Here is a 24749-nt window from a genome sequence, read left to right on the forward strand (position 1 = left end):
TGCAAAGTCAGAACTCGGACGGGCAACGCTCTTCTTGTAGCACATGTGCCACTTGCTCCCTCAAAGTCACTGTGGCCCAGAACCTGGCATCCCACAGCCACAGAATCATTGAGGCTGAAGAGACTGAGCTTCAAAAGGGAAATTCTTATGGATAATACAGACTACCAAAATTAAAATTATTTATAATAATTTTTAAGTTAATTTTCGCACCTCAAGAAAATTGCTCCTTGTATTACATCCTCCTCTTAGGATGCCCTTGAAAGTTTGGCTTCTGGTTTAATTTTTGAAGACCAGCATTTTCCAGGATAAGAGAAAACTGAATGGAAGAACAAGATGGGGTCAGGAGAAGTCAATGAGAGGAAAAAATGCATTAAAGTTCCCAACAGCCCTGCCACTGACTTCAGTAGTGAAAGAAGCCAAAAACTTATTGTACATTTAGGAGTTAAGATTGACTGGGACCTTTCTAAAATTACATATACAAAACACCAGCTTCTGCAAATAATTATCAGGTCATATAACCATAAAAGTCAAGAAAATATATTTTATTACCTGCTCATCTTACTTATTCACAGAGCAGAGCCAATATTAGTCAGCACAAGTAGCTGCTTGCAAGCAGGAAGGCTTCAGTCATTAAGGAAGATGTGTAATTAAAAGGAGGGAAATCCAAAACACAGTTATACCCACCAATCACATCATCTAAATTGTACTATTTTATTCATCAAAAATAAAGCTTTGAAACAAAGATGCCGTATTTTATGCAAGTTCTTGATTATCTTTCTTCTGAGGGAGCATGTAATTTACAAGAAAGAGGACTTAAAGCTTTAAGTGCCTCTGACTTAATTCAGCATTGCTGTATTGATGGTCCCATTTAGATGATTCCATTTCAGGCCCCTGTAACGCATTAAAGGCATGACTTACTCACATCCATTTGGCTAATGATCCCCTACTGCTCCAAAGTAAATGACAGCTATTTACAGTAAATTATTCAATTAGATAGAGGGAAGTGCGGTATTCATTTTATATTGTTTGACATGGCAAAACAGAAGTGTGCAAGAAGGCAGGTAGGGCATTTTAATCTTCCAGAATCAATTGTTTAATCCACAGCAGGAGGATAAATACACTCCACAATACTTGTCGGCATCAGGTTTTTATTGTAAACATTCTAAGAGAGACTGGAGTGTTGCAGCTCCAGTTAATATAATTCTGTCCATTTCAAAAGTAAGTCATCATACCACACAAGGAATACCAGCATCTGACAGGACTGCTTTATTTTAGGCACAATTTCAAGGAGCACACAAAGTGACCATATGCTAGCAGCAGACCAAATTTCCATTTAAATAAAAGAATAGGCATGAGCAAGCCTGAATCCCATTTATCTGTAATGGTATTTACACTACTAAGTGACTACCTCACTCTCCAAAACAAGGACCCAATGTCCCAAGGCATTTGGATAGTGGGATATTTTTAATTTATGGAATCCCAGGACAGGACAGCTCAGCTCCTCTTTCAAATTAAGAGGGGGATCAAAGGATAATCAAGTAAAGAACAAGTTGGGGCTAAAACAGAGCTCAGAAAAAGAGGGAATGATCACATTGCAATAACTCGAATCTTTTCACATATTCATCTGTTATTTTCCAGGAGTTGAAGGGGATGTATGGGTACATACACATTGCAATCCCCACTGTATACACACTTGCTTGACCACAGCACCTGGAGAAAAAAGTCATGACTTTGCTGTCCCCTGTCAAACCTTTGCCTTATAAAAGAGAAAATGAACAAGTAGTTCTCATTATTTTAGTCAGGAACATGAAGTCCAAGGTGCAGGACAGGCCATCATGTGTGCTGAGCCTGCCAGTGACCATGCTTGTGTGGCTCTCATGCCTCCCAGAATTTATCTGAGGGAGAAAAGGAATAGGTAATTTCTCCAAGCCCTCCTGGCTAGCCCTAATTTTGGAGAATTTCTCTCTTCCGCAAGCCCAGAATGCCTCAGGACAAGTGCCGAGCAACCCAAATAGAAGAACATTTTCCTCTGGCTAACCTGCCAACACATTTAATTTTCTACAGGCAGAGGGCCAAGCTCAGCAAGCACAGCTCCTGCTAAGCTTAATGGGAGCTGCACTTGCCTGTGCCAGGCAGTGAAGGTTTGCTGGGGGACTGCAAGGAACACACCACAGAAAATACAACTGCTGCCAGTATCTCTATTCAGAGGCTGCATTTGAATGGACTACTCTTTTTTTCTCCCCCTGATTTTATTCAATTCTTCTAAAGCTGCTGGCACAATGAAACCCTTCCTACTCTTAGCATGTGTTCACTCACTTCTATGAGCAAGGAATCCAGACTGGCTGCTTGCAGTGATGAATTTTGTCCAAAGACCAGCTTACCACAACTAGGCTGTATAAATTTAACAGTTATTTGGTGCCTTATAGCCAACAGTGCTGGCCAGATTATTCAAAATGCCTCCAACACACAACTCCTGAATTCCTAGGGAAGGTCTGCATTTCAATGGCTCCAGATCCTCTTTTCTGCAAATCAATTCTAATTGCTGATTTTCCTAGCTACCTTTACCTCTCATGAATTATTGTCTTAATTTCTAGCTCTACACATTAAGAAAGTTTTATTCAAGGTTCTCAGCAGCTCTAAGCTACACCAATTTTTACTAGGCAAAGATTTCTCCATTGTTATTTGCAGAAAATCCCCTCCCCTTTAAATATTTTCAGATGCTATAGTAATACAAGTAATAGGAATAGCAGTTCTAGACCTTAATGAGCAACACTCTGGTCTTGCAGTCCCTAGTGGCTGCCTCTGCTCCATCTACCCTTCTTCATACAATGTCTTCTTTGTTCACCCTCCTGCTCTCAGACGAAACATATCTGCTGACATTCTCTCTGGTGCAAAAGGAGGTGGCTTGGACTTAAAACCTTTAAACCTGTGATGAGCCTCTGAAACATTCCACAGTTAATTTCCAGTAAAATTCACCAGCCTGAAAGGCACTGAGTTGAAATGGACTTCAAGCCAGTCCTCCAGCTAGTAGATAAGAGGAGTGAAAACACTTTGTGTGGCACTTGAAATCACACAGAAAGGCTAAATTATTAATAAGAAATGTAAAAAAACACAATGACAAAATGCAAGGACAATGTGAACTTGGATCCACATTTTTAAAAATTTAATTCACCAAAATAGACTTCTCTACACCAAATAGTGAATATTTATATTTTTCTAGTTCCAAAATTCCCCCAGACAGCCAAATAGGAAAGTTCAGATCAACTGACATATTCAAGGTACATTGCCAGTAAAATTGCTACACATCAAAACTACACCAAGCACTACTGAAAACTGAGCGGTGAGTGCACAAAATTTCTGCTCAGCTGCTCAGATTCTGAGTAGTTGCTCAGAATAGGCTGCTTGGAGTAGCAAAAACTAGAAGATACTGAAGTGGAGGAGGCAGGGGGAGCCAATGCTGCAGCTGAGCTCTCCAGAGAGAAACCTTCCCTTCCCCTGGGCCAGACCATAGTGGGAGCCACTGCCACCAGCAGGGACAGCACAGCCAAGTTGGCCTGATAACATGGCCATGCTGCTGCCAAGAAAATACAAGAGCAAGGATTGGAAGGAATGATCTGGCCTAGGATGAGTCACTGGACATCATCTCCTGGGGGATGGTGCAGGCAGGAATGCTGATGCTCACAGCTCGTGTCCTCATCCCCGCTCACTGCCCGGCTCTGCTGCCCCAGGCAGGGGCCCTGTCCATGCTGTGCACAGCTTTCTCCAGCACAGGGACATGAACTGCTACAAATGGACCTGATTTGAAAGTGTTGTTTACAAAGCACCTGAACATCCTTCCCATTTAAGTGAGATAATACCAAAATGCAGTGTACAAGTTCACTCCACCTTGGGCAGGTGTGCTGCCTTTGCATCACATCACAATTCACAGGCATTAAGGGTCAGGCACACACATCAGCTGGAAAACAGCACCAGGATAAGTGACATGAACAGCCCAGCTCTGCCTACACAACATCAAGCTTTGCTCAGTTTTGTTTTGAGATTTTTTTCTGCCCTCTCAAAACCCCTGACATTGTTTTCTAGCTAGAGTAATACTTAGATAAATAGAAACAGGCAACATTTCAACGTGTGGTATTGAGTATGCCACCCTATAACAGCCCTTAATTTCATAATTTGTACATGTTTAGATTTAAACAATTATAATTTTTAATATAACCAAACACAGGGTACAACAACTCCCTGAGGTTTTCCAGGTCTCCCAGGTCTCAGGAGCTGTTTAATATAACTCCATAGAAGTCCAGAAACTTTTTTTTTTACATTTTCACAACAACCTTCATTTCACAAGTCCTACAAATGCTCTCCAAAGGAAAGGAGTATGGGCGAAGCAAGAGCATTCAAATACCAAAAGAATGCAAGAAAATAGATATAAAGGAAAAAGCTGTTCTGGGGAGGGACTTTCATTGAAAATTACCATGAAAATAAAGAAGATGCACCATGAAAAATGCCACTGCATCTCATGCTTAGGATATCAGTCTGTGCTGGAGACAGTAAGTGTCTGGCATGGGGCAATGTTTCAGCAATGATGAGAGCACATTTCAGAAACAGCAGTGTTATATTTTGCAACTCATATTGGCTGCATTTTTCTTTTGTAAATCAACATAATTTGGCTCTTTTAACATTCTTCTTACTTTTCCTTCATTTAATGATTTTTCCAGAATTACTTAAAATCAGGGTGTTCTGAACACTAAATTATAAAACTGGCATATAAAGACTCAAATTCCTATAAATAGATGACTATCTCATTTTCTGGAATTCTAATCAGCTTCCACTTTTTATTTCACCTCTATTAGATGGCAATCTCAAGAGCATTTTTACAACTACTGAATATTCATCACTGCTTTTTCCTTTAAAGAAAATCTATTGATTAACTGATTTTGTGGCTTACATGAAGCAAAGGTCCCAGGTAAAAAAACAATAATGTTGGTATAGAAGTAGGAAGTTTTTACCTTATAAGTTAGAAGGATGACAGAAGTTCAACAGCAAATCTCAGTTTGAGGGAGAAGTGTAAACCTCTGCCCCTCATTGACTCTACACTGGTGTTTAACAGTGCCATGCATCATGACCTTATTCTAATATTTCTAGGGAAATCCACCTCCAGCTTTTCATCCACTTCATGTTGCCAGCTCTGCATTTCCCCAGGATGAGGAACCAGTGTTTAGGTTAAACAGGTGCTCTGACACAGGGCTGGCAAGGAGGCCCCTGCTGGACAGCTGGGACCCTTGGAGAAGGCAGAGAGGATGGAGCTCTGAGGATGCCAACACTGCACAGTCTACAGAGTTTTGTGTCCCACACACCACTGTAGCCCTGACAGGGAGTGAGCAGCACCAGCCCAGGGCTGAAGGCAGCACTGGGAGCCCTGTCCCACACTCAGCTGTCAGAGCATGCACTCACCTTTTCAGTAGCAACTCCATGAAAATGTGAAATCAGGAGAGACTTGCTCTTTGTTCACAGCAGTGTTTGTACTAGAACTTACATAAAAATCAAAGGGACAAAAAGCTCTCACACAACACACACCTAAAATAACCTTACTTCAGCTGTGCCTTGGCAAAAAGCCTAGGCAGCAACAAGATCTTTCCCTTCAGCTAGCAAACAGACCCCATTTTCCTTTTTCCAGGGCCCACATCCGTATAATCAACTGTAGTTCTGGTATCAGCATTTATAGGTTTCATATGGTCACCATTTATAAGCAAACCACTTCCTCAGTACAAACACAGCTAGTATATTTTCTCATTTTCATTTGGCAGAATAGTTGTGGACTGTGGAAGAGAGTAAGGAGAAACTGTAAGGGACAGAAATCAGATCTCAAAAAAATGGAAGTATATTCCTTAAGACACAATAGATTAAATATACATAAATCACTACATAGATTGTTTGAAGCTCACTTTCTGCCTTCCTCTTCTCAGAGGAGCTATGGCAGCCACGCAGACCTTTCTGGTGAGATTTCATGGATAATTGCATGCATTGTGTGCAGAGGGACTAAAGCAGCCACATCACTATCATCACCACTACTAAATGACATCTCTAGCACATCTGCACCCTGTGTGCAGATGTAGTGTGTCCTGGTGGCTAGCTAACAGGAGCAGCCAAGGAAACCAAAATTTCAAGCTCAGGTTAGATACTTTATCTTCATTTTTCTTCCGTTAGAGAAAAAACAAAAAACAAACCAAAAAAAAAAAAAAAAAAAAACACACTTGGAAACAAACCAAAACTAAAGCCTCTTCCAACAGGAAGGGGGTAAAATTGTCATTTCAGTGCTCTCTTTGAAACAGGAGTTCCAGAATCCAATACACAAACTCTTCAGGCTCCAAGATAAAGACTGACATTAAACACCACAGCTTTAAAAGAAAATATAAGCACAGCCCTCAGCCTGCCCTGGGATTACTGCTGCAGACTCCCAGGAGCTGCCTTTTGCCTCTGACAGTTTACACATCAATGTGTTGAGCTGGTACTGATAAAGACAAGTTCAGAAAAAACAAGAGCACACATTTCAGTCTGTCACTGCTCCGGCAGGGACTGACACCAACCTTTCCATCTGCCTGCTCCATCACACAACAGCAAAATGATTTTTTGTGACACATAATAAATACTGCTTTTTAAAGAAAACAATCAGCCACCCATCCTGAAGCACCTTACCTGGCCTGTAGCAAACAGGAGCCAGAAAAAATGAAATACCAAAAGGTCAGTCCACGGTTGGCACAGACAAACTCCCAACTCCCTTGCACTTGGGCTGAAAAGGCATGCTCAGACCCTACATGCAGTGCATGCCTGGCAGGGCAGTTTCATTTTATGAAGAAAGTTCATGCTTGAAAATTACTCAGATTGTGGTCTTTGAGAACAAATTGACCTAGTTTTAATTATTCATGCACTTGACTCCCAACAGGTGGGCTTTCCCAATTACAATGCCTGGCAAAGTGTGTAACCCAGCCAGCCCTCAATGACTTCCACATAATATTTTCTGCTGGTTTGTTTCTGATTATAGCAAAAGATTCTTGTGTAGATATTTTCCACCTGTTTAATCTGTTGGTGGTATTCCATCTGTCTTTCAAAGTTTCAAAGACAGCCAATTATCAACAGGCCCTTCCATTCTAGTGAACAAGTCTTCAAATATTTTTTTCCTCCATATGCCAGTAGATCTCACAAAGCAGATACTGAAGAACAAAAAGCCTCAAGAAATCACATCACATTCAAAGGATCAGATTTTCAAATTAAGAAGCATCACCAAAAAACAAACCCTCAGAAATATTTTCCAAATTTGACACACACTCATTTTCTGGGTGAAATGGGGATTCCAGAATAAACATAAAGCTCACATCTGACATAGGAACTAGGAAACAAATTTTTTTTAAGTAAAACAATGTTCTAATATAGATTCATTATGAATATAAAACTTACAGCAAATCAACAGCTTCTGTTTTACTGGAGGACAGAATGGATATCAACAAGAGATAGCAATCATGGAGCAGTGCCATATTATACCAGCTGAAAATATGGCTCACTCCCCTTGCTACAGAGAATTGGAATCTAAAAATACTGTGCTATAGCCCATTATTTTAATGCAAGTTTACAGCCATTCTACTTTCTCTGAAATTTTTACACTCTGCCCTGAAGTAGGCAATGAACTGGAACTCAGCATAGGGAAGGCAGAAAACTGCAGGGAAAATGCAGCATCTCTGGCTACCACTGGCCCAAACAGAAAACTCAGTGTATTCATGCTGCACTTCCTATTCCTTGTACACTGATTTTATTTTGCAGCATTGGACCACTAAGGGAAAATGAAAAGCTGCTTTCCTGTAGAATCAGCACAGCCTAAAAGTACATGACCCAGAAGGATAGAATTTATGTTTTGCCAATATTAAGAATTTATCAATGCCAAGCTAGTTTTAAAAACCCATTTGTTTTCACTATTAAATAAGGTATATTAAAATAATTTTAAAATCAAAATTATTTGAAGAGCTCTCAAAGCAGAACAGCATTTAGATGCTCTTACAAAACTTTTGCAACTTTGTCCACAACCTTTAGGAACAATTTACTGTGAGCTGAGTACTAAAAGAACTTTGATTGCAGAAAGTGTCTAATTAAAATTAACTGATATTTCATTAGTAAAAAAATATTAATTACTACCAGAATTAAAATAATCTGACTTAAGGAAAATAATGAAGATATCCTTATCACTGTGAATGAAGGCAATGTTCATTTCCAAAGACTGATATTTTTATTTGAGCATTCACTTCACCCTATAACAGTTACAAGCAAATTTAAGTGCATAAAATTTGCAAAGTAGTTATATGAACCAAAAGGTGAATGAGAAAAAAATCCCTTCCTTTTAAACCATAAACTGTTCCTGCAAATTATGTGACTAAATAAATGCTCATATCAGGGCTTGAAAGTATTTTTCAAAACTATAAATTGTGAACAGCAAAGAAGGCAGTACACTAATGCAATGTAGATGTAAAGTTCAATTTGTTTTACACAGCACAGCAGCTCATCTTAGTACTTAGACATGACATTTACTTTTTTGCCTTTTCATCCATCCCAATAACAAGCAGACATTTCTCCCACAAGCCACTTTTTCAAGCTCTCTGTAGAACTGTTGAGTGCATTCGTGCCCACTGCAGCCCTGCAGAGCAGGAAATGCTTCAGCCCTGCATAGATACTTTACACTCATCCTGCACTGAGTGCAAAAACTTCTCCTGAGAGAAAAAAAAAACAACTACAAAAAAAAAAAAAATAAATAAAAACACCCACAAAAATAATATTTCTTTTTAAAAACTCTCATACATATTGCCCAAGACATCCCTACATCTTCCCCATGCTTCTCTTCCAGTAACCTGAACAAAGACAAACTAGCAGATCTAAGAATTGCTCCAAAAGACATTTACCATTTCACAGTGATAAGCATATCTGTTCTTTGTTTTCCTTAAGTCAGATTATTTTAATTCTGATAGTAATTAATATTTTTTTTACTAATGAAATATCAGTTAATTTTACTTAGACACTTTCTGCGATCAAAGTTCTTTTTGTGCTCAGCTCACAGTAAATTGTTCCTAAAAGTTTTTAATAAAGTTGCAAAAGTTTTGTTTTTAATAGACTCACCAGGAAGGGCATGGATGGTGCAGGTTTCCACCAATTTCACAGTTCCTGTGAATACTGGCCTACCTGCAAATTTAGATACCACCATGGATTCAAATAATAAACCAAAGTCTTGACCAGCAGTTGACATAATGCTGAAAGTAGACTTAATTACTTTTTCTTCCACTAGAACAAGGAAGGAAAGCTGAGATCATATTTCACCACTAAAATGGAATATTTGGGACAGAAATGAAAGGGCAAATTCATCCCTTTGGAAAACCTTTTTAACCTCAAAATAATAGTCAGGTTTGTGACTGAGGCAAGAAGTATCGTATTTTGGGGGCTATCTTATTTGGTATGCTTCTGTAATTACGAGTTTAAATCTATCCAGCTGGAGAAACAGCAGTAATGGTGTCCATTTCCAAAAGATCTGCATTTAAAGACTTTGGGTTTTTTCTATTAAGCAAAATTCTTGGTGAAATCGTGCCCTCTCTGTTTTCTTGCTTGGCCCAGTTTTCAGTCCTGGAAACTGCTGAAGTCCATCTACTCCAGGCAGATTTATTGTCTGGGCAGACAGAGAACCTACAGCTGCAACACATCCCTTATGCACTGAAAAACTGCTGTATTCTCCCTGATTTCAAGCCAAAAGAGACCCTCAATCAATGTGCAAAAATCTGTTTTAAAAGAACAACAGGAAACCTGCAAGCTACAATAGCACAAACTGGGCGAGTACAGTCCAGGTCCTGCTGCCTGAATCATGAGAGCTCTTCCAGCCTTGCTTCAGCTTTCTTCTCACCAGCCAAAAGAAACATATGCTGTTCTATGCTGAAAAGTCATTTAATTCAGCTAGTTTTGGCAAACAACACCTCTTGAAAAATGCATTGCATTCGGCGTTTGCCACCCAGTCTCCCAATTCCTTCTTCAATAATACACAAAAAAAAGCACAAAGAAATAGAAAGGCACCACCACCAGGCAGGCACAAAGGTGTGTAATGCAATCATGAAACATAAGCAGAATCAAGCTCAACAGCAGTCATTTTGTAGAGGAACTAATCCATCATTTATGATGGTTTGCTGTTAAGTGTGAGTTCTCTACAGCTCAGATAAGCTGAGCTCAGCTGAGCTGTTGCTAGATGTGCTTCATCTTTGCCGCCACACTAAGTGCAAATACAGCTCTCAAAATCACTTTTTTTTTTTTTTTGGCAGGCCAGAAAAAGTACTCCTCTGTGATGGTTTGCTTGACAAGACTGCAATTTTTTCTATGGACAGCCTCAAAGTTCTACAAGAGGTGTATTTTTCATCAGTATTAGTTTTGTGGGGCCTATTGATTGATTTCTTTTTTTTTTTCAAGATCTTTAAATGGGATTGCATATCTAATAGGAATAAAATGTAGACTCTTAAATTTTATAAAACCTAATGAATTCTTTCAAGCTCTTAAAGAAGCAGAACTACCAATAGGGAAACACTATAACTATGTCACAGAATTTAAGGAAAAGCTGCAAATCCAAAGAAATTTTTGCTATAATTCATGCTGCTTAATGGGCAAAGATATTTAAGCTTTCAGTCCTGCCAGAATCCCAATCCAGCAAACTACTTAAGGACTCTCATATGGAACAAAATGAAAAATCTCACATGTTTGAAACCTGCCACCTGCTGAAATGCTTTGCTACATTAGGGCCAGCCACCTCAGCACTTCTCAAACAAGCTGCTTGTGAATCTCCACTGAAATCAGTTTTGCTGTCCTCTGGCACTTGCCTTCAACCCTGTCAAACACTCCAGGGTTTGTCTCAGCACAGCTGCTGTTTCACCATTTAGATGCTTAGGGTACCAATGGTTTCTGAGGCTTTGACACAACTCTTGAAGATATTCAAGAGAAATCTGCTTCAGAAACCCCCAGTACCAACAGCACTGAGTGGAACACACTCCTTATGGAAGAGCTTAGATTCAGAACATTGTTTTAATGCCTCCAGGGGATGGCTGCATAGCCCAGCTACCTGAAATTCTATGTGGAATCTGCTGTCTCAGGTAGTTCATTTGGAAGTGACACGTTTTCCATGACAGATGTGGTGTTCATGCCTAGAGCCCCAGTCCCACTCTGTTCCTCGTCCTTGTCCAGCCCAGTGAGTCACTCACACCCTGATTCTGCAAAATGCACATCCAGCCAGGAGGACACAGAGCGTGTGCTTAAAGCCAAATCATCTCATTAAGGTTTGAGCATGTTCTTTGTCAAATAAAGCAAGTTTCTGCCTTGTAGAAATAATCACATTCCTCTTCACACTCCTTGCTTTGCACTATTCCTTTATCTTCCAGTAACTTCAAGCAATCTAGCTCTTGCTTGCCAGATTTCATAGACAAACTCAAAAACCTGTATTTTCTGGACTAGATGGGGACTCATCAAGTTCAAAAATGTAATAGCTCTGAGAAAAAATTTCAGTCTATTTTATCCTCTACTGTGTGAACATAACTCTCCATTAAAGACCATTAGGGTAAATTGAATGACTCTAAAATGTGAAAATTTGGCCAACCCATTTTTTTAGACAAATTAAATACACAGATTGTAGCTGGCAATCTATTTCCAATGACAAAGTGAGAGACACAGCAATGGGCTGTGCAGACCTTCACAGATTTCATACTAGAAACAAAATGCAGAGCCACCAAGTGTTTAGACTTGTGTTTCAATGAAGAAACAGTACCAAAAATATGTAGTTGTAGGCAAAGGATGGTCTTGCAAAAGAAAACATGGATTCATGTAGAAAAAATAACACAAGTGGAGAGGATCTTGTGAACAATGAGTTGAACAAGGAACAATGAACTTACAACTCAAGCTCAGATAAAAATTAGCTTATCACTTAGGAGAAAAAAAAACTAACAAGGATGAAAAATAAAGGCTTCTTTTGGTTACATGCAAGTTTGTTTAATTCTTCACCAATTTCCTAAAGCATCTGTGCACATACTGCCCTGTTCTGGTAAAAAGAGGGGATGCAAAGACTGCATATCTGTGGGAAAAGGCATTGTCCAAACACATGAACACTGTGTCAGCACACTGTGGGGGTGACACAGCACAGTGGCTCACAAGCATCTCCAATTTAATCAGTCAGCTTCTGCTCCCCTACACAGAAGTTACTGGCACAAATGGGTATTTTGAACATCAAAATTGAAAACTTACACTGTGATTTGAAAGCCAGGTTACTAGGAAAAACATATGGTTGTATGTAAGATTTTATCCCTCCTTTTAAATAAAATAAAAATAAAACAGTTATTTATCAAGTGAACCCGACAACTTCTTGTCAGCACAAGCAATTCATTCATCACCAAAGTTTTGTTGGACCAGGGAATATTCCTTTGATACTGCAGTGTTAAAAAAAAATCTACCTTGATCCAATGACACTACTGCCTATAATTTCTAGTGGCACTAAAAAGGCTGAACTTTCCAGGTGCTGTTGCAGAAAAGTATAAGTTACAGCTACATCCAGTGAGACACAACAGGTTTTATACCAGTATTTTCAGCTTGTGAACCAATATTGATCAGCTCTGAATTGTGATGGAGCCCTGTCAACAGGGCTGACTTGCACTGAACTTTGGCCAGCTGTTCAACATTCAAACAACCTCACTGAAAACCTTTTCTGCATCACTTTTGCTACTTAAGAAGAATATATTGGACAAACCCTAAGCATCAAGAGTTCTCTCACTGTTTTCTTATATTTAAATGCATTTGTGTACTGCCTTTGATCCATTTGCACAATATTTGAGGGCAATATTAAAAATCAGTGCTCACAGTCCAAGGAGAGACTACTCCCAGCTGTATTTAAAATCAGGGTGACATCTGGCTGCTTTTTGTTTCAAGGGAGCATGAGAATGGACATAGTTACTTCTTGGGCTCATTAAAAGTAATTTCCCCTCTTTCTTAGCAGTCTACACTGAGAATACAAGGCAGAGGAGGGCTTTGTTCACTCCCCACACACTCTGTATTGTACAGAAAGGCAAAAACTGATTGTTTTAGTGACACATAGAAGGTTACCACACTGCCAGCTCAGACTAGCAAGGTTACTGTAAGACTCAGACACTCATGCTAAGTTTATCAAGCAAAAACACCTTTCTGATGACTCCAAGAGAGCTTTTATCCATCCAAGATATAAAGGGGACCACAGATATTTCACAGACTTATAGAACCATCAAGGTTGGAAAGGACCCCCAACATCATGAAATCCAACCCTTGATCAATCACCACATTGTCCAGTAAACCACAGCACTAAGTGCCACACCCCCAACCATCTCTTCAACACTTCCAGGGATGGCAACTCCACCCATTCCAAATGTTTAGCCATTTCAGTGAAGAAATTCTCCTGATGTCCAACTTGAGCCCCTCCTGCTGCAGCCTGAGACCATTTCATGCCATCCTGCCATTATTTGCCTGCGGAAGAGGCCAGCATCACATCTTTTCTCAGGTGGTTGTAAAGAGCAAGAAGGTCTCCCCTGAGCCTCCTCTTCCCCAGCTCCCTCAGCCATTCCTCACAGGACTTGTGATCCAAACCATCCACCAGCTCTGCCGCCCACATCCACAGAACTGACTCTATTTTTACTCAGATTTCTACTAGACTTTTCATCATTTTGTGATTAATTTCTCTAAATGGCCATCCTCTGTATTTTTATAAATATGTTAAGAAACCACTGTGCATTTAACTACTTCTCATGTAAACATATCATGAATTGCACAAATTAAAATGCAGAGCAAACCTCTCTTTTCAAAGTAGCATCAGCTTCCACGGCAATGCTTAAATGGACAGCATTTAAAATAAAAGTTGTAAATTGTATCCTGATTTTCTCCTATTACTATCCAACAGGTGCACAGAGTACCAGCACTACTGAGACCACCACTGAGACAAAGCACAAAGTCAGCTTGTACAAGCCCTGTATGAGTGGCTGCTTTATGCAGTTTATTACAGCAGAAGCCACATAAAACTCAGTGTGTGGTCTTTGGGAGAGAAGGCCTTGGGCAGTGATGCTGCAGCAGGAAGGGGCTGCAGCCTCCCCTCCACCAGAGGAGAGGAGAGCAGAGCCATGGAACAGAGCAGGACAAGCAGGCTGAACACAAGACAGGCCTGGCCTGAACTCTAAAGAACTTTGAGGAGGAGACAAGGCTGCCTATAATAAATGGGCTGCCAAGCAATGATGTCAGCCAAGTTTTAGGATTGCATTTCCCTGGGTTTTTTTAATCTCTTCTTCACCAAATCAGCTCTATATTGTTCAACAATAAACACAGCTGATTCTGCCCTGTATGCAGACTGAAGCATTTACCAGCTGTCTCAAAGACATGAAAGAGCAAAAAGTATTTGGCCATCCTAGTACATCCAGCTATCAAAGCACTTGAACATGGTTACACTTCTATGTTAACATTAAGAAAAAATAAACTGTGATCTTGTAGTACATTTCTATAATAAACAATTCATCTACATACTTGTAAAAAGTTACTGATTAAAAAATTGACTTGAACAGATTAACTCCACAAGAATAGGAAGCTGTCATACTTAAAGGCTGTAACATAATTCTCCCCCACAGCTCCTGGCTAAAGAGAGATTGACATAACTTTTCAACATCCTTAGTTAATACAAGGCAGAAGAATTCATATGCTCCTTGTGAAAGGTTTTGTTAAAATTGCATCTATTTTTGCAGCAGATCTTATAAATCCAAATCCATCTGCAAATATCCCTCAGCTTCCAGAGCACTGAAGCCATCAGGAACCCAGCTCATCTGAGATCAATGATGAAATCCCTGCCTTCCCACATGCTCTGTGTCATATGCAGATTGCAAATTGCCTGATAAAATAAATAGCAAACGCCTGACAAAAAGGCAAGGTAGGGATTTACTCTTGCTTTGCTCGTAGGTACCACATATTTGAGCATGAACCTTAAAATTCCAGGAAGCCAAAGGGCAAATCAGAACAAACAAATCATGCACAGCACAGTTTTTCCAGGTCTGCCACAGCCAATTTGCTCTTTTAGCAGTTCCAGTAGGAAGTGGTCTCCTTGCACATTGGTTTTAAAATGTCTGAGACCACTGCCTACTTAGAAACACTTTTTGGTCCTCTTTGTGCCCTGGGTCTTGTTCTCAAGTGTGCCTAAGACTAAATGAGACTTTGGGTATTCACCAGTTGATTTTTGCTGCAGTCTACCTCATATTTACTTTTCCTAGATATATCTTTAAATCACTTGAGAATGAACAGCCTCAAATCCTCCAAGGAAAAAGCATTAGAGTATGTGCTGTGAACTAACTCTTCTCATCAGACACACATGGAAACCTGGCTCTACAAGAGGACTTATCCCAGAAATGCCCAAAATTCACTTCCCTGCCCTTGCCACACCACAGTATGTGCCGTGCCACAGCCACTTCCTCCTCCTGAGGGTGCACATAATTGTGGCATCTGAGATAATGCTGCAAGCACGGAGAAATGCTAACTTTTGAAATGGAAAAATGATAGCTTGTACAGTAATTGCAGGCTATCATAAATGCCAGAGTTACTTAACTGCAAGACAGAACAAAGGCTGGCCCCAGTTTGAGGCAGTTCAACTCCACAGCAATCAAAATAAAAATAAAAAGTCTTCGACACAAATGTACTTTTTTTGTTTTTTACTGGAAATTGTAAAGCATCTCAGCCTCAGTAAATCAGATGTTGAGCCAGACAAACTACAGGTCTCCCCTCCATGAAGACCCTGGCCTGGGGCCTTTGGGCTTTCTAGGAAGGAAAGGAAGAAAAAAATTAAAAAAAAAAAAAAAAAGAGGAACATCCACAAACTTGAAATATTTTTTTTCCAAAAATACCAGCCATCAGGCAGGTCAAAGGGAAGCAGGCACTGCAGAGTTAGGCATTACTTTACAAAGACCTGACAGAGCTTGTCTGGTATTTCAGATGTGATCTCATCTCCAGCCACGGGCACTTTGGTTATGGAATCAAATCCCTAACAAGTAATGAATGTATTGATTTGGCACATAAAGTTGCACTTCATTATTGCTCCAAAATCTAGAGTTATATTTACTTATATTTATTATATAGATATATTATAGAGTTATATTTACTTATATTTAGCATATGCAACATCTAATAAAGCAATTGAGATAGTACAGGCTGAAAACTCAAATTATACTTTTACAACACTGTGATGGGCCAGTTGCCTCTTTTAAGCAACCCCTTCTTTAGAAATATGATTCAATTTTTGCCTCCCTATCTCCTTTTCTTCAAACCAATTACCCCTGTACCCATTCCTTCAATTTATTTTGGAGGTACTTAGGCTTGGAGAAGGGAGAGAGAAGAAAAAAGAAGTATTTTAAATTGAAAAAAATCTTTATAAATCTTGAATTTATTTTTAACAAAAAAACTTGAGGCAGTGTGAAAAACTCTTTATGTATTATCCTTTCATAGGAACTTTTCTCCCCAGGCTAGTTCACTGTTATTATTAATAAAAAGTTCTAACTCCTTACTCTTTCCCCTTCTCCTCTCCTTTCTGACACACTGTATTCACTTTTGAAAGGAATTAGGAATTTTGAGCCCTTTCCATACCTGGTGTGTTAGCTGCTACAGAGGCCTCTCATTAGTAGGCTACATAAATGGTGCTTGAAGCCATAATGGTGCAAAACAATTTTCTAAAGGAACTATTTATTCATGTGATAAGAAGTGCCTCACTTGTTTTCCATAGAGATATATCTGATTTATTTAATTTTTCTGTTTTGAAAGCCCATTAAACTGTATTCTGCCTTTGACAAACTGGTACAGAGATTCCCAATATTATACAAAGTTTTTTCTTGGTTTATATTAAGTTTTATTTACCATTTTTTTTGTGATGTAGTTTGTTGTGCTCAGGTTTTGAGAATGACAGGTAAAATTCTGCTGAAAATGGAAACATTTAATGAGACTTCCTATCTGGGTCCAAAAAAATGCAAGATTCAAGAGAAAAACCAGAATTATCTCGAGTTATTAAGTGTAAGAGCTGTTGATTAGGATCATAAAGGCAGAAACCATGAAGAGAAACTCAAGGTATAGGGAACCTGATTAAATCTCAGACTATTCTTCTGTCTGTCCTTGAGGCATGATTGCCAACTTTTGCACAGAAATAACCCCAAATCTGCCACCAGGTGCTTGTGAAATAACCTCCCTCTAGGAAGATGCACACCTCATTTAGATGGTGCTTTTATCCATGGAAACCACCAAGGAACCATGACAAAGAAAAGAATATTCTTGAGACAAATGACTTATGCAGTTTATGAGAAGGATCATTTTTGGAAAGCAATTGATAGGATTCTAAATTCATCCCACTGTTCCTTTCACCTCTAGAACAAGGCTTTTGCTTTTTTGTTTTTTGTCTCCAAACAGCTCCCTATAGACAACTGAATGAAGCTACTTCATAAAGAAATTAAATTCCTCTCTCATCTATTAGTGCAGCAAGAGAACACAATCCCTAGCAGCCAAAGAGCAGCCTCCCACCTTTGGCTTTAGTTTGGACAAGGACCTGTGCTGCAACCAGAACCACAGAATAACGAGGTTGGAAGAGACCTCTAAGATCATCAAGTCCAACCTATGCCAACTAGTCTATAGCACCAAGTGCCATGTCCAGTCTTCTTTTAAACACATCCAGAGATGGTGATTCTACCACCTCCCTGCTGAGAAGAGCATTACAGTACTTTATCATTCTTTCTGTGAAAAATTTCTTCCTAATATCCTACATTTCTGTCAATCTTCATCAAACCTCACCTTGATTATTACCATGCTTAAACCAGCATTAAAATTAAGGGGGTGGTTTGACTTCCACTCATCACCATGATGAGAGTATGGAGGATCCAAAAGCATTAGAAATTTAAATTATCACACTGAAAGAGATACACCTTTGTCCTCCCTGTTTTTTGTATTTGCCCAATTTTTGTTTAAAAAATGCAGCAATGGCACCATTCACACCTGTGACCAATCTGTTCTGCCACTTTTGTACTTTATCAGCAACACTAACAAGTGAGCAAATGACTCATAGTAGTCCTGGTAATTTACAGCATTTCCTCTCTCTGCTTTCCCACCTGCACAAAACCCTCTCCACAACACTCAGACCACGACAATGACTATTTTTGGCACATTGCCACCCTCCAAACCAACCAGACACTTACCATTTACTGTTACATCATGTTGGACCCATGTGTAGCACCCATGCCTGTTTCAGCATTGACCTTCCTGCAGCATGAGCTGGGTCCTGCAGGCTGTGCTGAAAATAATTGTACAAATCACAGCTTTTGCTGGAGATTACCAGATCCAACGGGAGATAATCTCTGCTGTGCACAGCTGTTCCAAAGGTCTCAGTGGGAAGTTGTACTCTTTTTTTGGATCAACACACTGAGTGAGGGCTTGGGGATCATTTTAGAAACAAAAAAGGAAAGTAGATCTGGGGGACTTAAAAGAAGGAAGGGGTGGAGAGGACTGATTTATACACTCAGAAAAAGAATACTAGCTCCAAATTATTTACTGAGGAATTTCCAGCATCTGCTGTTTGACTGAACCAGGTTCTCACAGGTGCTGGCTGTATTAATCCTAACACACTTGGGAACACATTTTCCACTCACACAGTAATTATGAACCAAGCTTCTCTTTTCATACTCAATTCCCCCCTAAAAATAAACCCAGCTAACATGAGCATTTATTTCTAGTTAAGCAGGGAAAAAAATAATTAACAAGTCACTCCACCTTCAAAAGCACAGAAAACCAACTGCTAAGTGGAAATCAATGCAAATATTCATGCCTAGTTAAGATAGGAGTCATTCATTACAAGCTCAGTTGCAGCTTGTAAATGCAGAGCCAGGTTTACACATATAGTACATAACCACAATTTTCTCTCCAAATCCTGCCTTTCACAGGCAGTTAATTGCCTCTCCATTTGTAGAGGGAAAAAAATAGCAATGAAAACTTAGAGGACACTTTACCAGGAAGCATATTTAAGATTTATCCCAGCTTCAAACACATTACTAATTTCAAAATGACACTAGATTAAAAAAGCAGTGATTTAGATTTCCTCACCAAATCACCCAATGCTGACTGTCCAGCCAGCTGAGGCTTGGTTTTGTTTCTTTTCTTCTGTTGACTCCTTTCCCAAGAGCTCTACTCCTTTGCACAGGTGATGCCTCTGCAGCAGGGCACTCAGGACCATCACACTCAGTGATTGCTATGGATTCCTACCTACAGCATTTTTTTGAGGAATACAGTTAGGAAAGGGAAATGCAGTCCTAATGTTACTAAGCCAGTTAATGCTTAACATATGGAACAGAGAAAGGCATTTTTCCTGGCCAGGAAAGCTTTCTCACAACTGGCTTTTAGAAAGGCTAATGTAAATGATGGGAGTAAGGTGGTGTTCCAGCCAAAAAAAATGAGAATATTTAAAATGAGACAATTTGAGGATGCTGATGTTTTAAATCTGCTCCTCCAAGTCGTTTTTTTAACATCCAAGATTATACAGCCTTAAACCCACATCTAGATCACAAGATGCTAAGAACAACACCTGTATTTTTATTAATTCATGTATGCAGGCTACAAATAGTAAAATCCCCACATCTGGGATGGGGCAAAGTTCTGCAATAGATAGGCTCACTGTATGAAAAATGTGCCATATCATATCAAAATGGGCTTCTTATTCTAGGAAAGAAACTGTCACTTAGGCAGGCTTTAAGTAATATGAAGCTCAGAAGGAAGTCTGAGTCCATAAATCACAATTTGATTAAACATCAACAAGTGTTCAGTGGCCCAGTTCCACTACTCTCAGAGCATACTGAATTCTTCAGAGCCCTGTAGCTACACGAGGAAACATTTCACTTTCCTAATTATCAACTGTTCCCACATCCACAGGGAGTGACACGGACCAAGTTTTATCACAGATAAAAGGTCTAAACTATGCATGGAGTTGTGCATTGCCTATTTCCAACTATAACAGCAAGGAACTACACCAAGTCTAGGAATTACTTGACATGATGAGATCTAACCATAAAAGAATCTATTTTGTTTTCCCGGGTTTACATCCAAGCAGCACATGCTGAAAGATATCTGTTGCTTACACATTTCTGAGGCTGATTATCAGTTGTTGGTTCCATACACAAGTTTGTATAGTCAGACACTTATATTTAAAATAAATTCAATCCCAGATCTCTTGAAAATGAAGCTACCTTCTTTTTTTTAAATAAATATATATATATATACACATACACATTTTTGGCTCATTACCCAGCACCACTTCCCACCTGGGCAGGGGCTTGAAGAGACAATGATTCTGGGGCCTCCAGTTCCATTCAGCTGAAAAGCTACAAACTTCAGCTGTTGTTGAGAAAGTCAATTACTCAAAGCTGTGTACTTTGATGGCTACTGGGTACGTTGTTCAAGGTGCAGCATTGCTTTGCCCAGAAGTTTTGGGGAGGTCTCAAAATAAGGTAGGTCCCTTCTGTAGTTGTTTGAAGTAGACCAAGGGGGACAAAAAAAATGAACTGCTGTTAAATATCAGATTGACCACTCTCTTCAAGTCATAGCCTGGGGAATACATCCAGCCAACACATCCAAGAAAAAGTCCAACACAAAATCTGAACAAACAAAACCAGAATCCTCTCTTTGCAGTTTGCTTAATGCAGAGCAGGGCCAAGCACAGGGTTCTAGACTTGAACTTCCTAAGGTCTTTCCCCACACCTGGGAAGACACAGAGAAGCCAGATGTATATTTGTCATACAGACACAGTTTCAAAGCTCACTCAGGCTGAGGGATGGTATATTGGATACTTAACTAGATTTAAATATCCTGAAATCATTCTCAGATATCTATTTCAGTTACTGCAAAGACTTAGTTTAGAGTATCAATTAGGGTGCTAGCAAAGAAAGATTTTTGGCCCTAAGCCTCCAGCTTATACAGATCATGAGACAAGGACAAATTAAATGCCCAGAGGAAGAAGAGGCAAGTTACCCTCCCCACTTCTGCTGCCAGGAAGGAGGAAGGATCATCTCCAGGGTAAAGCTTGGGCAGCCTCCTGTAACATGCACTGAGCAGCTTGCTGTCCCTTGGCCTCTGCTGGCAAAGGAGCAGTGGTGACAAGAGAGGTTTGAAGAGCCCCTGGGAGGGGAGAGCCAGTGGGATATTGCTGCAGTGCTGTGGAGGCACCTCCAAACAATACTGAGCAAAAGGCTCTGAGCTGCCCTGAGGAACACGGCTGAGTGGCCTCCCTTTCCAGAGAAGGGGGACTGGCTTCACAGAGCCCAGCTGCAGAGCCAGGGTAGCATTTCACCATCTTCATCTGACTCCACATTCAGCCCTCTTCTCAGCTGCAAAATCCCCAGCACAGAGGCAAATCCCCAGAAGCAGCCATACTTACACAACCTCCACGGACAAAAACCATGGCCTTCCTCCCGCACGCCAGAGCTGCCACTTTCTGTTCCTGTCTCAAGGTGCTCTCCAGTGGTGGTCAGTCAGCAACATGCACTGATTTCACTTTTGTCAAACACTGTTTAAAATCTGTGCTCCACAAGCTGCTGACTTCAGACACCAGCTACTGTGTGAAAGGCACACGCATACAGCGCTCCCCTTCACTTCCACTCTCAAATACTTTCTGTGCTAAATGGTGTAAATATAACCCACCTGTGCAAGCTGCTGGAGGGGCACAGGTGGTGCTTGTCAGCACCAAAAAGCAGCAGAAGGGGAGCAATAAATAAACAGCTGTGACAGAGAAAAGCTGTCCTGCTTGCAATCAAGTCAATGGCAAAATTCCCAACAAGAAGCAGTGTTGCACCCTGCATCGGCAGCCAAGAGCTCCCTGTAACAATCTTACTTTTCCTGTGTCTTCCTGTGCAGCTTTCTAAAGGAAAGACATTCCCAGTGTGTTCTTCACACGGTGTATCCCTGATCCTCTGGCTGGAAACACAAGAAAACTCTTTGTGCCCGGAGCCCGCGCCGTAACTCTGATCGCGTTTCAGCACGGCTGATAAATAAAGAAAAGCCTCACACGGCAGCCTTCACTCAAGACACTTAAATCTGCAGCTTCAAATCCGCTTTGTGCACTTTCAGCCACGTCAAAGTAAAACACTTTCCCCTAGAAAAAAAAAAATGAGGCTGGTAGAAAAAGCCTCTGGGTTCTCCTGGGCCATATACCAAATGGAACACTTACTTTCTGTTTGGTGTAAAGTGACAGCTGGCTTATTAGAAGTGACACTGATCCTCCCGAGAGGATTTCAGGGAGCCAGTCACACAGGTGAAGGTCAGCACAGCAAAGGAATTAAATGAAGAGAGGAAGGAAGCCACTTCCTCCTAAGGACAGAAATTAGCTAACAGAAAAGCTATTACTAAAGCGGCCCTCGCTGGCTGGAAATGCACTACTTGCAATAAGTTTTGCTCTCCAGAAATGCTTCCAAGACACTTTTGGGATGTAAGTTTTTATGCCTTGTCACCAGCTCAGCGTGCCGCAGTCAGGGCCCCAATGCAGTCTCCACCTGCAGTGAGGGCTCAGTGAGCACAGCTTGCACCCTGTCACTGCCTGACTGACACAGCACCAAAGGCAACACCTGAAATATCCTCATTTATTAATCATGCCTCACTTCTGACACATGTGAAAAGGATAATTAACGTGGCATGACATATTTTAAAGGGAATAAGACAACAGCCACAGCCCCACTGCCTGAGTGAGTTTTAACTCCTGCAGCAGGCATGCAGAGCTGCATGAGTTCTCTGGCTCCCTCAGCAGACCTTCAGCAGGCCAGAGGAACAAAGACTTTAGCCAAGGCATGATCAGCTTTTGCCAAGGTTTGTTCAGCACTCCTGCTCTTGCCTCTCTGGGCCTGGCCCTGGAAATGACCTCCCTGCAGCACCGGGACCTCGGCAGCTGCTGCCCCACAGCAAAACCTGGAGAAGGAAGATTCCATCCTCACAAGGCTGTTGAGAGAGGGTGAAGCTGGTGCACAGCTATGGAAAGAAATGGGGTTTAAACCCTGGCCAGAGGCAGAATTCCTGCCTCAAACAAGGTGCACTGTCTTCTTGTGTGCAAACCCCTAGCGGGAGCCAGAGCCCATGCTGCCCCAGAGGTCTGATTTTAATTCCTTTCCATGTTTGCTCTGCTGAAGTTACAGCAGTGAAACATTTCCCCTAACCTTGCTCCACTGCACTGAGTAGGGCAGCACATCTGTGTGCCAGCTCACACACCCAGCCAAATCAAACATGTGGGTGCTGCTCCCCAGGGCCCTGACCTGGACAGCCTGGAGTGGCAAAGCAGCACAGCTCTCACCACCTGGGACTGTGCTCCAGCTCAAAGCCAGGCTTGGCTTTTTTTGAGGATGCTTGACCCAGGCCAATACCAAATCACTTTGTTGTGAGCCTGGGAGCCCCCACAGCCAGTGGGTTTGTTACTCTTTCCACAATTTAAGGGAGCAGGAGAGCAGCAGAAAGCACAAAGTCTATTCTCAGTCAGCACAGCCTCCTCTGGAAAACTCTTACTCTGAATATTTCAACTCACTTCCAGAACTGGTTTAACTCCTTCCTAACCAAGAACACAAAAAGCATCAGAACTCTCAGTGACCCACCACCATTTTGGGTTTCCCCAACAGTTCTACAAGTCAGTGAGTTTGGGGTTGCAGGGAGAGGTCACTAAATTAACTAAATTAATCTGACAGGTACCAGCAGCACCTCTGGTTTGAATGTCATCCATCTCCAGGCATGCTTGTATGATACAAGTTCACAGATTTTATTATTATTTCATGTAGATATGACTTACTTAAAATTATGAGGGTTTTTCCTGGCCAGAGACAAATTAATGTGATTCTGCTGACTACGCTGGGACTCTGCCAGGGTGCAGAATCTGGGGATGTGAGGGTATCACAGCAGCATCATTTCTCTTGAAGCAGCTTTTCCCAGGTCTCTCTTATCTCTAAAAAAAAAAAAAAAAAAATCAGTAACTCTGAATTATTGCAATTTTGATAAGTTTTCATGTGAAGCTCCATGTGATAAATCTCAGGACCACCAAAAGAAGATTTTTGTCCCTTGAGCCAACTGAAGATGAAGGTGCACAAATAAGCATGTTTGAGAAGTAAATTTGATTCCACAGGTTTTTCCTGTATGACAGGAAAGCTGGGCAGGCTTATATTCATGAAATGTTCTAAATTTCCTAGATGACTTAGAGTGGCACTGAGCAGGTGTGTTATCCCAATATGTCTCAACTTTCCCAGAAAAATATGAGTGAGAAATCCATCCTTCCAGTTCTCAATCCTCATGAGAGCAATTGGATTTCAAGGATACTCAGAAATATGCTAAGGCAGGATCTGAGAAGTTTGGCTCAGCCCTAAATTTTTGCAGTGATCCACTCCAGTTTCAATCAATAGTTTCAATTCTGAGGCTCTGGATAATACCCTGAGATTGAGCACATCTCCATGGAAGACCCCAAGGAATAGTTGTAGGCAATCAAATACATTCCTTGGCTCTAAAAGATTTCTATGAAATACCACTTGCATACTATACATAGTCAGATAATATAGAGCACACACTCAAAGAACATTGGAGGTACAAATGAACTAATAGCTAGCTCTAATCTCTTTTAAAGGTCACAAGCCTGCTAAAATGTTTTCAAGCATGAGCCTACCCAAAAGCTGTGT

General features: G+C 40.7%; 1 protein-coding gene across 1 annotated transcript in view; it reads right to left on the minus strand.

Moving 5' to 3' along the window:
* The window catches only part of INSC (INSC spindle orientation adaptor protein), a 128808-nt gene extending 104741 nt beyond the window's left edge, over nt 1-24067 (minus strand). The window contains exon 1 of the mRNA XM_071427897.1: nt 23876-24067. The gene's annotated coding sequence lies outside the window, so the exon portion shown is untranslated. The remainder of the gene's footprint in view (nt 1-23875) is intronic.
* Nucleotides 24068-24749: the final 682 nt, after the last annotated feature.

This window comes from Agelaius tricolor, unplaced genomic scaffold (assembly GCF_023055355.1).
Source record: "Agelaius tricolor isolate 1412-34295 unplaced genomic scaffold, bAgeTri1.0.p SCAF_5, whole genome shotgun sequence".
In the NCBI taxonomy this organism is placed as follows: Eukaryota; Metazoa; Chordata; class Aves; order Passeriformes; family Icteridae; genus Agelaius; species Agelaius tricolor.